The sequence below is a fragment of the Narcine bancroftii genome, chromosome 6, assembly GCF_036971445.1.
Source record: "Narcine bancroftii isolate sNarBan1 chromosome 6, sNarBan1.hap1, whole genome shotgun sequence".
In the NCBI taxonomy this organism is placed as follows: domain Eukaryota; kingdom Metazoa; phylum Chordata; class Chondrichthyes; order Torpediniformes; family Narcinidae; genus Narcine; species Narcine bancroftii.
The window spans coordinates 140,944,778-140,964,366 of NC_091474.1; the positions used below are offsets into that span (position 1 = coordinate 140,944,778).

General features: G+C 39.4%; 1 long non-coding RNA gene and 1 other non-coding gene across 3 annotated transcripts; one reads left to right on the forward strand and one right to left on the reverse strand.

Moving 5' to 3' along the window:
- Nucleotides 1-824: 824 nt before the first annotated feature.
- On the reverse strand, nt 825-19,289 carry LOC138737608 (uncharacterized). Of its 2 annotated transcripts, XR_011341060.1 has the most exons (4): nt 19,109-19,289; nt 18,900-19,008; nt 3,711-3,823; nt 825-1,718 (listed from the first exon to the last, which is right to left on the reverse strand). It is a non-coding gene; the product is annotated as an uncharacterized lncRNA (long non-coding RNA). The 2 variants fall into 2 exon arrangements; XR_011341059.1 differs by having other exon boundaries at nt 18,900-19,289.
- On the forward strand, nt 17,596-17,703 carry LOC138737816 (U6 spliceosomal RNA). The gene has a single exon (XR_011341258.1). It is a non-coding gene; the product is annotated as a U6 spliceosomal RNA (small nuclear RNA).
- Nucleotides 19,290-19,589: the final 300 nt, after the last annotated feature.

Consider the following 19,589-nt stretch of genomic DNA (forward strand, 5'->3'; position numbering starts at 1 on the left):
TTGTGGTGGTACACCACTGGCCTACTGCAGGGGGAAACCTCTGTCCCTACAGAAGAGCATGGGGACAAGACAATACCTGGCCGGCTGTCAATCAGCCAACCTGAATAGACCAAATCCCACCCGGTTGGGTGTCAATCACTCTCCAGGTTATAAGCCTGAGCCGGTCCTTTGAAGACACTCTAAGAGTTTATAGCAGCTCTCCTCACAGTTGGCTCTGTGGAAGTTTATGTCGAATAAATTGTGGTGCGCTTTTGGTCAGAAGCAAACACACAAAACCTAAAGACTGTACAACACCTTAAAAAGACCCTTGTTCAATTTTAAATACTGAATTAGTCACTTTTATGGATGATTGATTTCAGATTACCATTTTTCTTTGAATCATACTTTTTCTTGTTTTGGCATGTATCTGCAAGGTACAGTAAATTTGTAGAATGAATTTGTGGCAATGACTTGGTTTTCACATTCTAATGTGGAAATTGAGCCACCTTACCTCAAGTTTGAAGGAGGGGTACAGCAAAAACCTTACTCATACTGAATGGAACATGTAAAGGTAATCACGTTCTCTAATGTCTAACTATCAAACTGTTTTGTAAATTTTTAAGACTGCAATTTAATTTGCCCCTCAAATTAAAGCCCCATATATTAACAAGCCTTCATGTGGATTATGACCACAGTTGCTCGATCATCCTCATACATTATTTTTGCATCTTCTACAATGACTCTATAGCTCTTTCTGAAACAGAAACTGGAACTGTGAAATGCACTCAAAGTATAGTATCACCAGGGTGCACAAAACATCCATTTTTTAAAAAAAATCAGTCTATAATTGTGTCCCGTTATTTTGCATTTTTGAAGCCTTTTAGACCTGCATTTATTTCTAACATTTTATAAGTCTGTACCTTTCGGTCTGCCTTCTCCGTCACACAATTAGTCTAGGCAGGAAGCATGCATCTTCTTTAATCTTGTGTCTAAACTCATGCAAAAAAATCACATACAAATCATACATACCAATTACATACAAATTCATTTCATTATAATCAGTCAAATTTTTCAGTATTGAGTATCACCCAATAACTCCAAGTATTTTGAACTAACGGTTTAGATTTTCAGTCCAAATGGTAATGTGAATGTAAGTTGTAAAAAATAGTCCCAACACAAATTTCTGTGTCATTTTGGATGTACATGATCCAAATTTAACTTCCGTGGTGCTTTTTAAGTAACCTTGCAAACTATTTGGTTACTTCTCAATCAATAAATTGTGACATTTATTCTATTCATTTTTTTCCAAATCTGATGTCACTGGCAAGCCCAGCATGTAACATGCATTCCTAATTGAGTTTGAGTTGATAGTGGCGACACACCTTCAGGAACAACTTTTCATTGAAAGTACTTGCAGAATGTGGTTGTGTCCGACACATCTGCCAAAGGAAGATTAAAGGGAAAAAGGTCGTCGGGACAGGGTTAAGGTTACTCTCCCTGTTGGTTCATTCACTTCCTGCTGCGGATCCAGTCAGGACTCGATCAGTTCATTCATAGTTGTGCTACCAAGTCACTGTTGCCAATGGGATAGTGAAGTTCCCCATGCAGAATATATTCTGCACTCATGTTTCATCCAAGTGTGGTCAACAGGAAGGGTTATTGTTTTGTCTGATGAGAAAGGACTGTAGGAGTAGTCAGGATGAAATTAGTAGCCCTATTTGATCAGTTGTCATCAGGAGCTGCAGGACACAAAAAAAAATCAAGACTGTCATGTTTCATGAAAAGGAAAATTACATTTAACTCAGTTATTAGAGTTTTTGAAGAAGTAAAATATGCTGTGGATGATGGAAGACCAGTGGATAAATAATAATAAATTTACATTTGGCACTTGTTAAGGTGTTGCATTAAAGATTATTATGGAACATGAAAACCTCATGTCCAGGGTTGACATTCTGCCATTCCCACTCTTGTGGAGAGCATTATTAGCAATGGATGGGAGATTCCCTGGCTTACAGGAAACAGAGAATAAACATAAGTGGGTCTTGCTCTTGTTGACAAAATGTGTCATTTGAAAAATATATTTTACAATTTAAATAAAATGACCAATGAAGACACCAAATATGCGGTTGCTAAGTTTACTGACAAAATAAAGACAGATAGATTTGGACTCAAGGAGCCTACAAGGGAAACCAATGAGTTGAGTGATTGAGAAAAAAAGAAATCTGGCAAGCAGAAACTCGTGTGGGAAAATGCTAAATTGCCCAGTTCGGCAGGAAAAATATATTTTATTTTATCTAAATGGTAAAAGATCATAGAGGTCCAAGTTGCAAACAGACTTAGGTGACCAAATACATGACTTGCAAAAGGCTATTATAATGACAAAAGCTAATAGAATATTCTTGTATCATTAGGAGAATTCAAGGCTATAGGAATGTTACGTCTCAGTTACAAAGGGCATTAGGTGAGTGGTTCTCAAACTTTTTTTCCATTCACATACCACTTTAAGTATTCCCTATGCCATAGGTGCTCTGTGATTCGTAAGGGATTTTCCAAGGTGGGATGTGGGTGGAAAGAAAACGTTTGAAAACCATTGTTTCAATCGTACCTCATTGGCTCGTTATGTGCACTGATTCATAATTCCAAAGGAAATGGGCCAACGACAATCTTTCTCAAGCAAAATATTTCAGTCACAATTGGGTCTAGAGCAGTGATTCTCAACCTTCCCTTCCCTTACTAATCACAGAGCACCGATGGCATAGGGATTGCTTGAGGTGGGATGTGAGTGCAAAGAAAAAGGTTGAGAACCTCTGCATCAGTGATACCAAATCTGAAATACTATATGCAATATTAGTCTCCTTATTGAAGGATGTTGATGCTTTGAACATGGAACAGCACAACACAGGAGCAGGCCCTTCAGCCCATCATGTATATGCTGACTATGATGCTGATCTAAATTATTCCCATTTACACATGGTCTCCGTCCCTCTGTTCCTTGTCTGTTCACCTTTCTGTCTGAATGCTTCTTAAATATTGCTATAATTTCTGCTTCTACCACCTTCCCTACCCAAGTGTTCCAAGCACTACCACTCTCTGCACATTAACTTTCAATGCTCCCTTATCACCTTAAAACTATATCCTCTAGTATATGAAATCTCTACCCTGTGAAAAAGACTGATGACATCCACTATCAATGCCTCTCATTGTATAATGGTATATACTTCTCTCTGGTCACCCCTTAACATCTGATGTTCCAGAGAAAACAATCCAAATATATCTAACCCCTCCTTTAGGCCTATACACTACAATCCAGACACCATCCCAGAAAATGATATGCTGGATCCACCAAGAGGAAATTCCTCCCAACCACCCTCTTAATGTCAATGGTTACATAATTGTCTCTCAGCAGCAAGATACCCAGACCTGAGGCACAACAATCATCCCTCCCAAACATCCTGACAACCCATGGGCCACCATTGAGACCACCTCCAATAGTTCCTGAGATATGGCAGGCCACACTCCTGTACGAAAGTCGCATGTGCCTTCACTTTGGCAAGGCTTTGCAAGATGTTTGCACATCACGTCGTGCATTTGGGATTGTGCACATTGATGTTTGCTCTTTTAATCTCCATTGCTGTTTGTTGTAATCTCCAGTTTGCAATCCTTACAGTCCAGTGTCAATCAACCTGAGCCCTCATGCCCTTGTTGTGATGTTCAAGGAACAATTGACTTACCTGTCAAGAAAATGCCCATCAGAGGGTCTGGCCATTCACTGTAAACTTTCCTCTTGCATTTCTGAATGTAATGTCTTTGTTTCAGTTAACATCTCTGATCAATTGACCTTCAACTCATTAGTTCAATATAAACAAAAGAAAGAAATGGAAACAAACTGTAAACACAGAATTATAAATATGAGCAAAGCGCAAGTCCCTAAATAAGTATCTGAATTAGTCTATTGTTCAAGAGTCTTATGGTGGAGGGGTAGCAACTATTCCTGAACCTGGAGGTGCAAGTTCTGTAGCAGCTGTGTCTCCTTCCTGATGGCAATAGCAAGAACAGGGTATGTCCTGGCTTGTGTGGATCCTTGATGATAACTGCTGGTCTCCATTCGTTCCATGGAGATTTTCTCAATGGTGAGTAGAGTTTTGCCTGTAATGTATTCGGCCAAGTCCATTACCTTTTGCATTCATGTTGTGTGATAACCAGAGCTGTACACAATACTATACGTTCAGTCTAACCAATGATTTGTACACCTTCAACATGACTTCACAACTTTTACACACAATGCATCAACTTATGAATACAAGCATCATGAATTCCTTTTTTTTGCTACCTTACCCACCTGTTTCAGGGAGCTTTAAACTTGTACATCCACACTCCTCAGGTCCCTGCCATTTATTCTGTGTGTCCCATAAGATTTTGACCTCCCAAAGTGCACTATTTCACACTTGTCTGGATTACATTCCAACTGCTACTGTTCACCCAATCTTTCAGCTAATCCATGATTTGCTACATATACTTTGCCAATGTCTGAGATAGAAAATTGGTTTGATATATTAGAATACAGAGATGAGCAAGCAATGATACAAAATAGGCCTAGTGGCAGTGGAGGGTAATGTCAGCCAATGGTGTGCTGCAGGGATTAATGCTGGGTTGACTGTAGTTTGTGATGTATATTAATGATTTGGATAACAATATTTAGTAAGTTTATAGATACCAAAATTGCTGATCTGGTGGATGGTGAAAAGCTTATCAACAATTATAGCAAGATCTTGATCAATCAAAACACTGAGTCAAGGAATGACATGGAATTTAACTTGGTTAAATACAAAATATAGCATTTTAAACCAGGGCAAGATTTGAACAGTTGAGTTTTGGAGAGTGTTGCAGGACAGAGAAGGCTTGTTGTACAAGTGCGTAGTTCCCTGAAAGTGGAGCCATATGTCATCTGAGTGGTAAAAGGAGCAATTGTCACACTTGACTTCATCATTTAGGGCAGTGAGTATAATGGGTGACACCCCACGTTACAACCTCACAAGACACTGATGGCAGCACACTTGGAGTATTGGGTATTGTTCTACTCACCTAGCTTTTGGAATGACCTCAATAAGCAAAAACAGGTTCAGAAAAGATTCATAGGATGTTGAAGGGACCGGATGGCATGAGTTGCAGAGAGACAAGCTGGAGCAGAGCTTTATTTCCCTGGAGTGTAGGAGCTGAGGGGTGAACCAGATCATGAGGGGTATAGATAAGGTCAAAGGTCATCAGTATAAGAGGAAAGTATATCTTTCTTCAAACAAACTTTTCACCCAGAGGGTGATGAAAAGGTGGAATGATATGTCTGAGTAAGTGATATAGGCGGGTACAATTACAACATTTAAAATACTTTTAGACAGGTCATGGATAGGAAAGGTTTAGAGAAAATGGACTGAATGCAAACAATTGGAATCAGTTCAGGTAGATAACTTGGTCAACATAGACAAGTTGAACTGAGCTGTAAAACTCTAGAGTGTTTTATGCACAAAAGCCACATTATCGCCTGCTCATGTTTCAAAATGAAAGGATTTACCATTTATGCAGAGGACTGGAAAAGGCATTTTATGTAGCCCAGAGCAGCGTGCCAGCTTCCTGGGGCCAGGATTTATTTAGCACAGTAGGACCCCCTTTCTGACAGTCCCACCACCCTGCTGCCTGACAGCCCCACAGTCCCACTGCCTGACAGCCCCCCCACGCCTGACCCGCTATCTGAAAGCCCTCCTCCCACCCCATTGCCTGACAGCCCCACCACTCCGGCTTCTTGACAGCCCCGTCAGGAGTGGGCAGCATGAGGGAGCAGGTGGTGTGATGGAGCAGGGCAGGGGAGAGGCTTGAGGGAGGTGGTGTAAGGTAAAAACATCATGAGATGGGACCGGAGAAGGAGTCACCCAGTACTAAGGAGTAACAGAATGCAGATGTGACCTTGTACACTCAAGATAAGCTTTGCACTAACAAGAATGATGCGCAGCAGACTAACAGAGAAGGATAGCAACAGTTTATTCATTGGACAATGTCATGGTATGATAATTTACTAAGTACGTATCCCGAGGTATAAAAAAACATCACTTGCTGATAACGGCAGAATGCGCCTTCTCCAACTAACACTGTTAGTTGCAAGTGTTACAATCCGACAATAAAGAACAAAGAACCTTAATTTCGACTCAGTCTGGTGTTTGACTCACTCATTCATGAACAAAGCAGACCTAACAATTTGGTGACCCCGACATGATGGGTGAGTGGACACTGGACGACGGTTTCTGTTTTTCTTGACAATCATCTCAGCCGGCTGATAAAAAGGTCCAGAGAAGCCTGTTTTAACAAAATTCTCTCTTTTAAAATCTTTATGATTGTCAGTAAGAACTGGAGATCGGACAAATTAGACGACCATAATTGAAGGTCGTCACCTGCCGGGATTGTATCACGTAAGTGGTTAAAGAGAGAAGAAAAGTCCTTAAGGTGGTTGAATGACATTTGATAAGTGCTTCGCCGACAAACTACTAGAGTTTAAAAAGTCTTTATTGTGTCGTTGCAAAGTCCAATAGAGTGAGAAGGTGGTCTATGAACAATTGGGGACCTGAGTTTTCTGCCCTAAACTGGTTATTAAGAGGAGAAATCTCCCACGTGAAGGTTGGGCTTTGAAAGAAAACGAAGGTTCAGGCTTATTGGTCTCAATTGTATATAAAGACCCACTTATAAATGTCCGGTAGGTATGATAATGTTTGTACACTTGAAAACTTAAGAATTTATTTCCCCAATTCGCCGTGGTGGAATACCACAGCGGACATTAGAGACCTTGAGACGACAAAAAGAGTACTCAGGGACGCCTGCCTGGTGTACAAGGACGATGACGAAAGGCTGCAAAAGCTGTGTCCAAATCAGGTAGGAGATATCAATGAAAAAGTTGACAGAATCTTAAGAGACACCCGGTTTATTCGAAGTATTTTTGATAAGTTAAATGAGGGTATTCCCAGCATCACCAAGGAGATAAAGTTACGTAAATTCATAGATTGGTACAGGGAAACTGGACAAAAATATAGCCCAAAAAATTTGGTTTCCTAGTTGTAATTTAACTTTCAGACCTCTTTGGGAAAACAGAGAGTGGAAGACGAGCAATCAGAGTATACAGGACAGTCTGAGGTCTACTGGAGGACCAGACTTAGAGACTGTTTCACTAAAAAATTTTTGTCATCCGGCCTGCAAAGAGACATTTTTAAAAGCGATTTTCGTTAACATAGATCCTCTAAACGGACAAGAACCTAAATTAAAAGAGGCATTAGGAAGCGACCCTGCAGCAATGGCTGCACAATTGTCTGCTAAGACCTTTGACCAAGTTATTAGGGAAATTAATCAGGAGTTAGGGAAGCGAAATACCAGTAATGTGGCATTGGAGAAACAAAAAATTCTCTGAAAATGTGTAGATCGCTGGAGGAAGATGGGGTGGTTACCCGGGAGTGCTGAGATGTTCCTGACAGGTGAGGAAAACAAAATTCTAAAGCGTAGGGTCTTAGATAAGCTGGAAGAAACAAAACACAGAAGGGAAAGGAAAAGTGCCTGTTTCCAGTTTCCAGCCACGAAGTGTCCGGGTTTGCTCTCTCCCTCCCTCCTTTCACCCTCCCCCCTCTCTCTTCTCTCCCCCTCTCTCTCTTCTCCCCCCCCCTCCTCTCTCACCCACTCCCCCTCCCAATCCCAATCTGTGGCGGTGCTGCCCTGAAATCCCCAGGTGGGGCAGGGCAGAGAAATACAATTTGGTTTTAATTTTGTGCCCACAATTCCAGCTCCGCATCAAATGGGATCCTGTTTTATCCTCTCTCCCTCCCTCTTTCCCGCACCCCCACCATTGTGGGACCAGGGCAGACATTGTGGGCTGACGTGTAGCTCACTCGAGGTGGGAGGGAAGGAAGGAGTGATAGTTCCCAGTGGTGGGAGACCCAATCTGATCCAGACCAGTGATCACAGGATGAGAACCTTTTAAAGGTGTAACCATGAAACGAAAGTGTTAATCTGAAGACTTTTCTCCCAGTGGGGCCAGTGCAAGGCATTTTCTCTCTCTATCTCTTTCTCTCGCTATGCTCTCTCTCTCTCTCTCTCTCTCTCTCTCTCTCTCTCTCTCTCTCATAGTCTCTGGATGTATGTGATGTCATGTATGTACTCTGACAATAAATCATTTATAAGTGAGTCTTATACAATTATACAAACGGGACATAGAAAGGAAAATCTTTAATCGAGAGTCTGCACAAAAAAAAAGAAGAGTAGACATGCCCGCCTGGACATAGTTAGGACGAAAGAGAAAGACGTGAAACCACTAGACTATGACCGAAAAAATTATCTTAGAGGACAAGCAAGGGGTAGGGGTGGACACATTGATCGGCCCCAGAAAATTGGGGGATGGCAGAGTGATCAACAAGTCCAGGTACCCCAGTGTGATGACGATATTAGGGAAGGTGCTGAATTTGATTAGTGACGGGGCCCTGGAGAATCAAAAATCACGCCTCCCTGGGAGCCACCGAAAATTTGGGGGACGGTAAATGGAGAAAAAATTGAATTTATGATTGACACAGGGGCAGCGGTTACGACCGTAATTAAACAGCCCCCAGGGAGCACATATTCGGGCAAAACATTATCTACAATAGGATTCTCCGGGATAAGGGAAACACAGCCCTATACAGATAACATCGACATGACATTTGGACGACAAAGGGTTAGAGCACCTGTCCTGGTTGTGCCAAGTTGCCCCATTAATTTATTGGCAAGGGACATTCTTACTAAACTGGGAATAACCATACAATGTTCTGAGAAGGGCCTTCGGTTAACATATCCAGGGGACACAATAGAAAGGGAAGGACAGTTTATAGTAATGACTACAACCAATGCTTCAGAAGACTCTGTGGAGGTTATTATTATCTGGAGTCGACTACTGTATGATGAACCAGGCCCAGGGTTGATTAAACAGTTTTTTGAGTGGAGGACCAGTATTCCTCAGTATGGGGATTACCAATATCCACTGGATCCTATGCATGTAACATTAAACTATACCATCCACCCGGACCAGGAGTATGAGGAGAGGTGGGACTCTCTAAAAGAAGGGAAGACAGAAATGATACATTGTCCATTTATCTTTGTGGGTAAGGAGGGAATAGCTGCTATGGTTGTCATGACAGAAGAACAAATGGAGTAGTTCTGCTTCGGAGTAGAAAGTGTGCCACATGTAACCTTGGGAATTGCCAAAGATCACCACGCCCGACAGTTGGGTCCGATGGTGAAGGAAGCGATGGGGTGTGAATACAGGCAGACAGAAATCCTGGGATATTCCACCTCGGAGGGAGAGAAATTTATCAGACTGAATATTGAAGCATGGGACCGGGTAGTGAATGAGAAAGTAGAAAGAGACCGACCCATAAAAGGAGAAAATATTGATCACGGGGACTCAGACAAATATCTTTCTGATCTGAGTCCACAAATGTGGACAATGCCGAGGGCCCTATGGGCATTCCTGTTGATGGGTTGCCAAACAAGCCAACAGAGTAGTTCGGATCCATGCAGGGCCAAAGTTATTCTGAAGATAGATAAAGACAAGGATAGCACCTTCCAGTTCGATCTATGCTGCACTTCTATCTCTAATAACACAGGGCCAGATGGGTCACTCACTAAGGGGCTGACAAAACTTAAGGCATTGGCGAAGGAATTAAAAGCCCAATCTGGAGTCTCTAACCCTGTTTTGTCCTGGTTACATGGAGTGTTTGGGAGATGGGGCACAATGTTAGGACAACTTTTCCTAGGATTGTTCATTTCTGTCTCGATTTTTATCACTTGTGGCTGTTGTTGTATTCCATGCATTTGAACGCTGGTCACGAGGACCATTGAGAGAGCCTTTGCCAACCACGATGAGCTGCCTCCGAAATATCAAGCTATGCAGGCTGCGGAGCGGGACTATCTAACATCACAGGAGGCGTCAAAAGTTGCAGAGACTGATCTGTAGTCTGATGGAGAATGTGACGGGGAGGAGGGTTTATGAAATAGATTGTAGAACAAACATTATGAAATAGATTGTAGACTATATGTTAACTTTGGTAATTACTAATATTTGGGGGGTTAGCTAGTTATTTGCTTGGGGGCAAATGGGAATGAAACTTGTAAACGGGCAATGGGATCGGGGAAACGAATGGGGGTATACGCAAAGGAGGGTTGGGGGAGCCCTCGCCCACCAGCCGAAAAACCCCGTTAACAAAACCCGTATAGAGCTTGGCAATAGTAGGCGAACTAATGTAACGTGGTGGTAGCGTAGTCAGGGCAAGATTGTCCTCTAAAGAGGACAAAGGAGGGATTGTAAGGTAAAAACATCATGAGATGGGACCGGAGAAGGAGTCACCCAGTACTAAGGAGTAACAGAATGCAGATGTGACCTTGTACATTCAAGATAAGCTTTGCACTAACAAGAATGATGCGCAGCAGACTAACAGAGAAGGATAGCAACAGTTTATTCATTGGACAATGTCATGGTATGATAATTTACTAAGTACGTATCCTGAGGTATAAAAAAACATCACTTGCTGATAACGGCAGAATACGCCTTCTCCAACTAACACTGTTAGTTGCAAGTGTTACAATCCGGCAATAAAGAACAAAGAACCTTAATTTCGACTCAGTCTGGAGTTTGACTCACTCATTCATGAACAAAGCAGACCTAACAGTGGGCAGGGGAGTGGCATGAGGGAGAGGTGGTGTGAAGGAGCAGGCAGCTTGAGGGAGCAGAGCGGAGTGAGCAAGCTCAGCCTGATAGCTCCACTGGCCACTCTGTGACAGCACGACAGGATGATGGGGCTGTCAGCGTGACGTCAATCATCTTACCTTCCTGTATGGAGCCACTTTCAATGGCAATCCTTTTACAAAAGAGGTGAAATGAATTCACTCCACCTCTAACATTACCACCCTTGACAGCAGAAACCTAGATCATATTGGACGCACCAATCCACCTTTGGACCTTTTATTCAGGTAAGTGGATCATCTCAAAGGTAGAGGAAACCTGTCTTTACAAAAAGCTAATTTTCACTATAAAAGGGCCTTCTGGCTCCACCTAGAGCTGCAGATAGTAAAAAAGACTAAAATGCCATCAAACAGGATCAACGATTTTTCAAGACTAATAACAAAGTGGAAGACTTCCTGTGAGGTTCATGAAAAGGATAAAGCTGCCAAAGCGGATGTCTGTGAAGAATGTTTACAATGGGACTAAGTAAAAGTTGTATTTATTTTTAAACCACCTTGTATTTAATGTTGAAAAGTAAACTTTATTGAAACATTGTAATTATAAATATATAGTAATAATAAAAAGGATAATAATGAATACTGCTAAAGTATGAATGCAGGTGACTTCCCCATATAGAATTTTTTTAAATGTTTTATTTCTTGCACTCTGAGTCATATCAATAACAACGTTCACAAATGATCATTACTAATATATACACAGTGACATTTCCTCTTCCCCCCTTCTCCCCTTTCATCCCTCTCCCCTTCCCCACCCCCTTCAAAACCCAATAAAAAAATAAAACATATAAATCAAAGAAATAACAAAAAGCAAAGAAGTCGTATCATCCACTTTCACATATTTAAATCTTATCCTGCTCATAACCATGTCATTTTAAGAAATGGAGGTTCTCTGACATATTTTAGGTAGGGTTCCCAAATTTGTTCGAATAATGTACCCTTGTCTTTCAGATTGTATATAATTTTTTTCTAATGGAATACACTTGTTTATTTCTGTATGCCACTATTGTATTTTAAGGTTTGTTTCCATTTTCCAGGTTGTCGTAATACATTTTTTTGCTACTGCTAACGCTATCATAATAAATCTTTTTTTGGACTCTATCTAATTTTAGTCCTAATTTTTGGCTCATATTATTTAACAGAATTTTTTTCGGATCTTGGACGCTATCATAATAAATCTTTTTTTGGACTCTATCTAATTTTAGTCCTAATTTTTGGCTCATATTATTTAACAGAATTTTTTTCGGATCTTTTCGTATATTATTTTTTGTGATTTTGTTTAATATTAGGTTTAGATCTTCCCAGAAAGTTTTAAATTTTGAACATGTCCAAATTGCATGTAATGTTGATCCAGTCTCTTGTTTGCAATGAAAACATCTATCCGATACTGTTGGGTCCCACTCTTTTAATTTCTGAGGAGTGACATATAATCTATGTAGCCAGTTATATTGTATCAAACTTAATTGCCCATATAGAATTCCTGATGATCAATATAAACGAGAACTCTGTCAGTGTCTGAAAGCGAGGGGGGGGGGGTTGTTTTTTTGTAAAGAAAAAGCTTTATATAATATTGGAAAGTTTTTCTATGTATATTTATGGAAAAAAATCAAAATTAAATATTTTAAAAAAGAATACTTATTTTTGGAAGATCTCAAATCTATTCGTTTCTGCGTTCATTTTGACCCTGGAGTTCAAGTTTATAATTCAATTTAATTTTGGTGTATTTCTCATGTCAATTTGTATCAGTGCAGTGTGAATGCACTCTGAGGTGTGACAGTCGAAGCAACACAAAAAAACGATACAGCAATATTTGCATCATTTTAAAAAGATATATATACCAACTTAAATCTGTATATTGACTTAAATTTTCACAACTCTGAACTGAGTGCTTCCGTCACTGGTCAACTAATATGATGCAAAACTGTCATCTGTGCTGATGTAGAAGAGTGTATAAAAAAATTAAATTTACCTTTGGAGAGTCAGCTGAGACCTGCTATTCTCAACCTTTTACTTTAGCTATGGTCACCTTAGGACTCTGCTCAAAGTTTATGAGCCCCCTTCCCTGTGAAGCAGTCAGGTTTTGGTTTCTTCTGTACTGCTCTTCTACCAACTACACAAATAAAAAAAATTATGTGACGTGAGGTGGAAAGAAAGCAAGGTTTTTACTTAAATATGCTGTTGAACCCAGGGTGGCCGTAGGGCCCTGAATAAGAATGGCAGCTTTAAGCAGGCACATAACATGTGTAGACACTTGCTTGTGTCTTTTATATGTCATCAAGATTACCAGGGCAGGGGTTGTCTGAGTGGGAAGATAGGAGCTGTACTGTACTGAAAACCCTAGCTGCCAAATACACACAAGTTCTGGCTTTGTAAAATGGTGATGATGGTTTTCAATGAATAAAGGCATATTGACAGCTTGCAATGTTGGATATAATCACGCATATTGTATGCTGATTAGTATGATGCACTCATCCATTTTCAATAGATAAAAACAGTTCCTGCACATAGGTATATAAATTGGGTTGCAACTGGATTTTTTTGCACTCTAAAATCACTCAGTTTGCACCACTTCCTCTCTCAGTTTCTGCAGCTCCATTGAGAAAAGAATGGTAGACACAGCTGCATCTTTTAATCACCTATCTACCAGATTAAATGCTGTGTTTGCCCTGGTGAACAAGAAGGGCAAGTCTTCAATCACTAGCCGACAAATCTCTCTTCGAACTTCCAAAATGTAAGTGATGTTTGGTGTATTCAAACTGAGACCCTCTTCGCCTCTGTCCTAGTGAGTGAGTATGTGCTTGTAGTGAAGTTTAGCTTTCATAGAGTGCTGTGCAAGAAAGATTAGGATTGAATGTAGAGGAGGTCCATTGGGAATATCAGGATGCAGGTTCGTGGACAAATAGTTGTGCCAGTGGATAATGTTGAGGTCACAGCCTCTGTCATAATGCTGATGCTGAAGGGTCACCATTGAGATTGTAGAATTGGGTCAAGAAATGGAAGGGTCTGGCTATGATGAGTGACAGTCAGAATCTGGAGGTTCAGCGCCATGTGATTGGAGGTGAGGTGAGGTCTGGAGGATGTGATGCAAAATCTGTTCAAAGAGAAATGACCAGTAAAAAAATAAGGGAATCACCTATATGCGCTCTCAACCCCAGGCAAAGATAATGTGATAGAGAGATAGATTGGACAAGAGAATATCTCTGACAGAAACAAATGGGTGCATTAATCCAAGTCAGAGCTCTTCTGAAACCTCAAGCAAAAATACTAAGAAGACCAGGCAATAACTGTGGAGAGAGCAAAACTGAGATAATATTACAGATGAACAAGGAGGAAAATACGTGCCTTTCCCTCTACCACCATTCAACAAGGCCCTCACCCACAAATCCTCCATTAACCTGCACAACTGCCCTAGCCCTCTCTGCCCACAAGTACAGTCATTACCCACCACTCCATCAGCCTCTGCATTCCACATATCATGCTTCACATTTCCACCACCTACTATGTAATCCCACCTCATCTCCTCTTCTCTCACTTTCCACAGGGACCACTCTCTCCATGACTCCCTCATTCAGTCTTCCCTTCCCACAATTGCTCCCCTGGCACCTATCCCTGTGACTTGCACCACACCACCTCCCTCACCACAATTTGGTGTCCCAAACAGTCCTTCTAAGTGGATCAACATTTAACTTATCACCTCAGCTGGTGTCAACTACTGTATCTGATGCTTCCATTGTTGTCCCCATTGGATGCAGATCACTTTACCAAGCACTGCAGCTCTGTCCACAACAATATCTTGGATTTCCCAATGGTTACCCTTTTCAAATCCCCACCCCATTCCCTTGCCAAAATGTTATGATCTCATGCACTGACAGATTGAGGCAACACACAAATTGGAGGAACAATACCTCATATTCTATCTGGGCACCCTCCAACCGGATGGCATCAACATCAACTTCTCCTCTCCTCTAGCTCTATCTCTTTCCCTTTTCACTCTATCTCTTTCCCCCAGCTCTGCTCTCACAGAGCCAAAAAATAACCCCACCCTCCCCCATTCATCTCTCCTGTCTTCCTATCTATAACATCTTTTGTCTCTTGGCTTGTACCCCTCCCCCCTGACCATTCTTCTATTCTTTGCAGCCTTTTAATTCAGGCGCCTGCCGGTTTTTTCACTCATATCTTGAAGAAGGGCTCAACCCTGACAAATTGGTTATATATCTTTACCTCCTATGGACACTATGAGGCCTGTTGGGTTCCTCCAGCATTTCTGTGTTTAATGTTATAGATGGACAATTTTATTTTGGAACATGTTCTGATACAACATCCGGTATTGTTGAACTTGAGATCATGACACAAAGGCTGCAATACATCAACAGGAAAGGAAAATGTGCTGCTTCTAGAATTTATATTGGCCGTCATTCAGAACTGTAAATAATGGATCAGAGTAATTCTGTGAAGAGGAATTAAAGTGACAGGTTTGTCCTTGAGGAGTGAACAATTGTGTTTGGCAAATTACAAACCCAATCTGCATTTGAACACTTCATAATGGTAAGGACCATATTGTGAGCTCCAAATACAGTTCACGCGATTGGAAGAAATGCAAATGAATAATTTATTTGCATGGAGGATGTTTGGGTCACTAGAAATGGATGACATACAAGATCAAGTGTTGCATTTTCTGTTCAAGGAAAGTGCAATGAAAAGGAAAGCAGCTGAGGGAAATGGACGATTGAAGTTGTGAGTCTTGAAGGAAACAGTTCCTTTGGATATGTCCTTTCCCAGGTAAAGATAAGTTGCTGATAGAAGATGCATAAGAGATGTTGCAACCAAGCTGTAATTCTTTTATATCAATCTGAATATTTGAATAATAATTGTGAAGCTTGGGTGGACTTCCTTGGCTGGTTGTTGTCACCTGATACTCGATACCTACTGCACATGTCAAAAACAGAGCTAATTGTAATTTTTAAGGCTTTTATAATGTGTTCTATGCTACTGGAAATCTCAGACTGAAACCTCTGCAGACATCATTCAGTAATTGTGTTTTCCAGGTCAAGTTTCCAACATACCAGTCCCTTTCAGGATCATTTGAAGTGTGTGGTGAATAAATGTCCAAGCAAAATAAACACGTTAATAACTTGCATTTGGTAATACAAGTAATTTTATCTTGGTAATTAAGCTTTGTTGCTCTGGGAATTATTCCAAAATCTGTCTAAAAATAAATATCATTCTCTGATAATCCATGGATATAATAAACTCAAACTCTTCAGTATTTAAAGAAAAATAATATGACAGCATTGTCATTTTGTTTAACGAACTATTTGCAGGTCGTGAGGATATAAATATGAATTCACAAGTTTTAAACTGAACAAGATTATGTTGAATTTTTGGCAGAGCAGTAAAATGTGGAATAAACTCCAAACAGTATAATATCAATTTTATGCTGATTATCTCTCTCAAAAAAGAATGACTTCAATGTATGGCTATGAAACAGACTGAAGATAACAGCGTAAGTATTAAAATAAATGATGAAAGACAATCAAAGGTGCTGTTCAGGCCATAAAAATGCTCGCTGCAGAATATGATTGATGAGAGTCAAATACAAAGGTGCTTGGAATAGATCCTGGTGGGCCCTGGAGGTGACGGTTCAGGAGTGGAAGAGAAATGTTTGCAGGTTTCAGCTAGATAAGTGCAGAACAACTGAGAGTATTCCTATTTAATCAGTATTGCCTAGTATTCCTCTTAAACTGGAAGGGATTCTGTAGCCCAATTCCATGTTTTGGATAAGAGAAAATGAGATGTTGAATGTAACTATTCCAATAACTACTGATAAAGAATTGAATACACAAGAATAACATAAACTATGCACAGGAAGATACTGTAATTTACTTCAATGTTGAATGCCTATGCAATTTGAATATGTAACCTCAATATGTACAGGAATATTCAATTGATGTAAAAAAACAAATTCATTGCCATATTATCCTTAAGAGAATTAGTTCAGTTCAGAATAAAATTCCTTAATTTCTAAATAATCATTTATCATAACACCATGAGCTTTATGAATTTCTTTGATTTGTCATTTGGCCACTAATTGATGAGCTAATAGTTTACCAGTTTTATTTTCATGAATATAGAATTGACTTTTAGCTTTTAAAAAGTTAATTTTCAATTAGATACGTTAGAAGAAGCTCATATTTAGTTTTAATTTCAACATGCTGTTTATATAAATCAGGGTCTGGACTCAGAGGATACCTTTGATCTAATTGTTTCAGTTGGTTAGTTTTCTCTTGATTAACCTTTTTTCTAATGCTTGCAGTAAAGAGATAATTTGTCCCTTAATATAAGCCTTAAAAGTGTTCCAAACAATAAGATTAGAAGTCTCTTCCACAATATGTTTTTCAAAATAAAGAGTACTTTGTTCCTCCAAGAACTTTTAAAAAATCCTTATCAGATAGTAGGATTGAATTAAAATGCCAATGTCTATTTATTTGGGGGTGACAAGGAAAGTTTAAAGAGAGTAATGCAGGAGTATAATCAGAAATGCCTATATTTCTATATTCGCAATATCAAATTAATGGGATCATTTGACTAATATAAAAAATAGTCTATCCACAAATATGCATGATGAATATGAAGGGAAAAAACGTGAATATTCCCAGTCTTCTGAATTACAAAAATGCCAGACTTCAATAATACCCCATTTTATTCAAAATGGCTGGCTTATTAGACAAATTATATAAAACCAAGTCTAACCAGCAGTTAAAGTCTTCACCCATCACTGATGAATAAAGACTGAAATCAGGTAATAATTTTAAAAATCCAGGGTCAGTGCTCATTTCAGCAGGCAGATATACTAAAGTTGGGACAATACAGCGAAGATTAGCACGGCCCCTGCACAAAGATGACACACAAATTCATGAAGTGTTCCATATTTTTTTAGAAAGCTTTTTAAAAATCTATGGTCCTCCACATTCAAAGCATAAACATCAATTTATTATGCAATTTCCCTGTCACAATAAAAAAAAAGACCATTTGATTCTGAGCCAACATTATGTTGAACTAAGATAATTGTGTGATCTTTAAAAATCGACACCCCTCTGGATTCGGCCTGAAATGATGAGTGAAAACGCAGCCCGTTCCATCTTCTCCAAAGACATATGTTATCAATATAAACATTTTTTGCAAAAATAAAATTGGGACCTTAATTTTTTTTAGCATTGTGATGCACTATCGAGCAAAAAGCAGACACAAAACATAAAGTCTGTTCAACAGGCTTTATTCTACATAAACTTCCATAGAGCTGGCTGTGAGAGTGCTGTGCAAGCTCTGAGACTGACCTCGAGGGGCCAAATCTAGCTTATATCTCGGAGGGTGATTGTGTTGCCTTGTCCGCCAGTGCTCTTCTGCAGCTACACAGGTTTCCCCCTGTAGTAAGCTAGTGGTGATTCACCACAAGCATAAGCAAAAATCTTATTTCGTTTTACAGGATGATTTAATTCTTTGATGTTAAAACTAAGTAACTGAATGACTTGATCCATTTTATCTTTTTAAAGAATAAGAAGCTCAAAACAAAATAGAGAACTAATATCAAACATACTAAGCAAGCATCGAAAGTAAAGTAGCCAAAAACAGGTCTGATTACACCAAGCCAAAACAACTTCAAAAGAAAAATGAACACCTCCTCCCTCCCTCCAACCAAAGCCAAAAAGCAAACCAAAAGATAAATAGCACACAGTTAACTAATTTACTCATCCCCAGAAAATCTCCTCCTGGCAAAACTCCAAAATTATAATGAAACCTTGAAAATTTTCAAATGAGACAAAACAAAACAAGTATAACTAATGCCAAGAACAAAAACTGAAATAGTTATTATGTTTCCATAATATAACATTGCCAAAAAGAAGAGAAAAATCCTTGAAGTAAAAACACAACAATTAAAATGTTAATTTAAATAGTTATTTCAAAATAAAAAAAGTTTAGTATTTCATAAGCTAAATGATTTAAATATCAAAAGCAAACTCTGCTCAAAATATTTAAGTACTAAGGCATTAACTAAGTAAATCTTATTCTAATAGTTAAACATTAAAAAAATCAAGAAGTAAAACAGCTGCAAGAATTAGTGAATCAGTTACCCAGAAGGAGAAATAGTAGATGGTAGATAGTCTTCCAAGAATTTATGGCCTTTTTCAATGGTATGAAGCCACTTTTTAGAATTGTCCTTCAGTGTATTTCAAAGGCATGCTGGGAAAAGAAAAGTAGGCTTTAAACCTTGATGGTAGCATCCTGGCACATTCACATCTAACCCCAGATGAGTAGACTTTTACGACACCAATCTTCTGACCTTTGTAATCAATTCTTCCTCTGCAATGAGCTTCATGTAATAAAAGCTCCTTAGATTGAAATTCATGAAAGCAGATTATAAATGAACACGGGCTCTGACCGGAAGCTGGTTTAGGAATCAATGATCTGTGTGCACGATCTATTGCAAAGAGAGTCAGCAGAACTGTAGATCCAAATAATTCAACCAGAAAACTTGCAAAAAATTTAGTAGGCTGGCCACTCCCAGTTGACTCTTCCAAGCCCAGTATTCATAAATTATTTCTTCTGCTTCTGATTTCTAAATTAATAATCTTCTGGGTTATTTTTTGATGAATCTTTGATCAGTTTTTACAGAGCCTTTGCATATCATCCATTCTTCCATCCAAAGATTAATTACCTTGACTACGCTTATCATGTTTTTCTAAGGTTTTTTGAAAAGAATCTAGTTTGACACCCATCTGCTTAAATTCATTTCGAAATTGTTGTAATTCCTCAGAGGATTC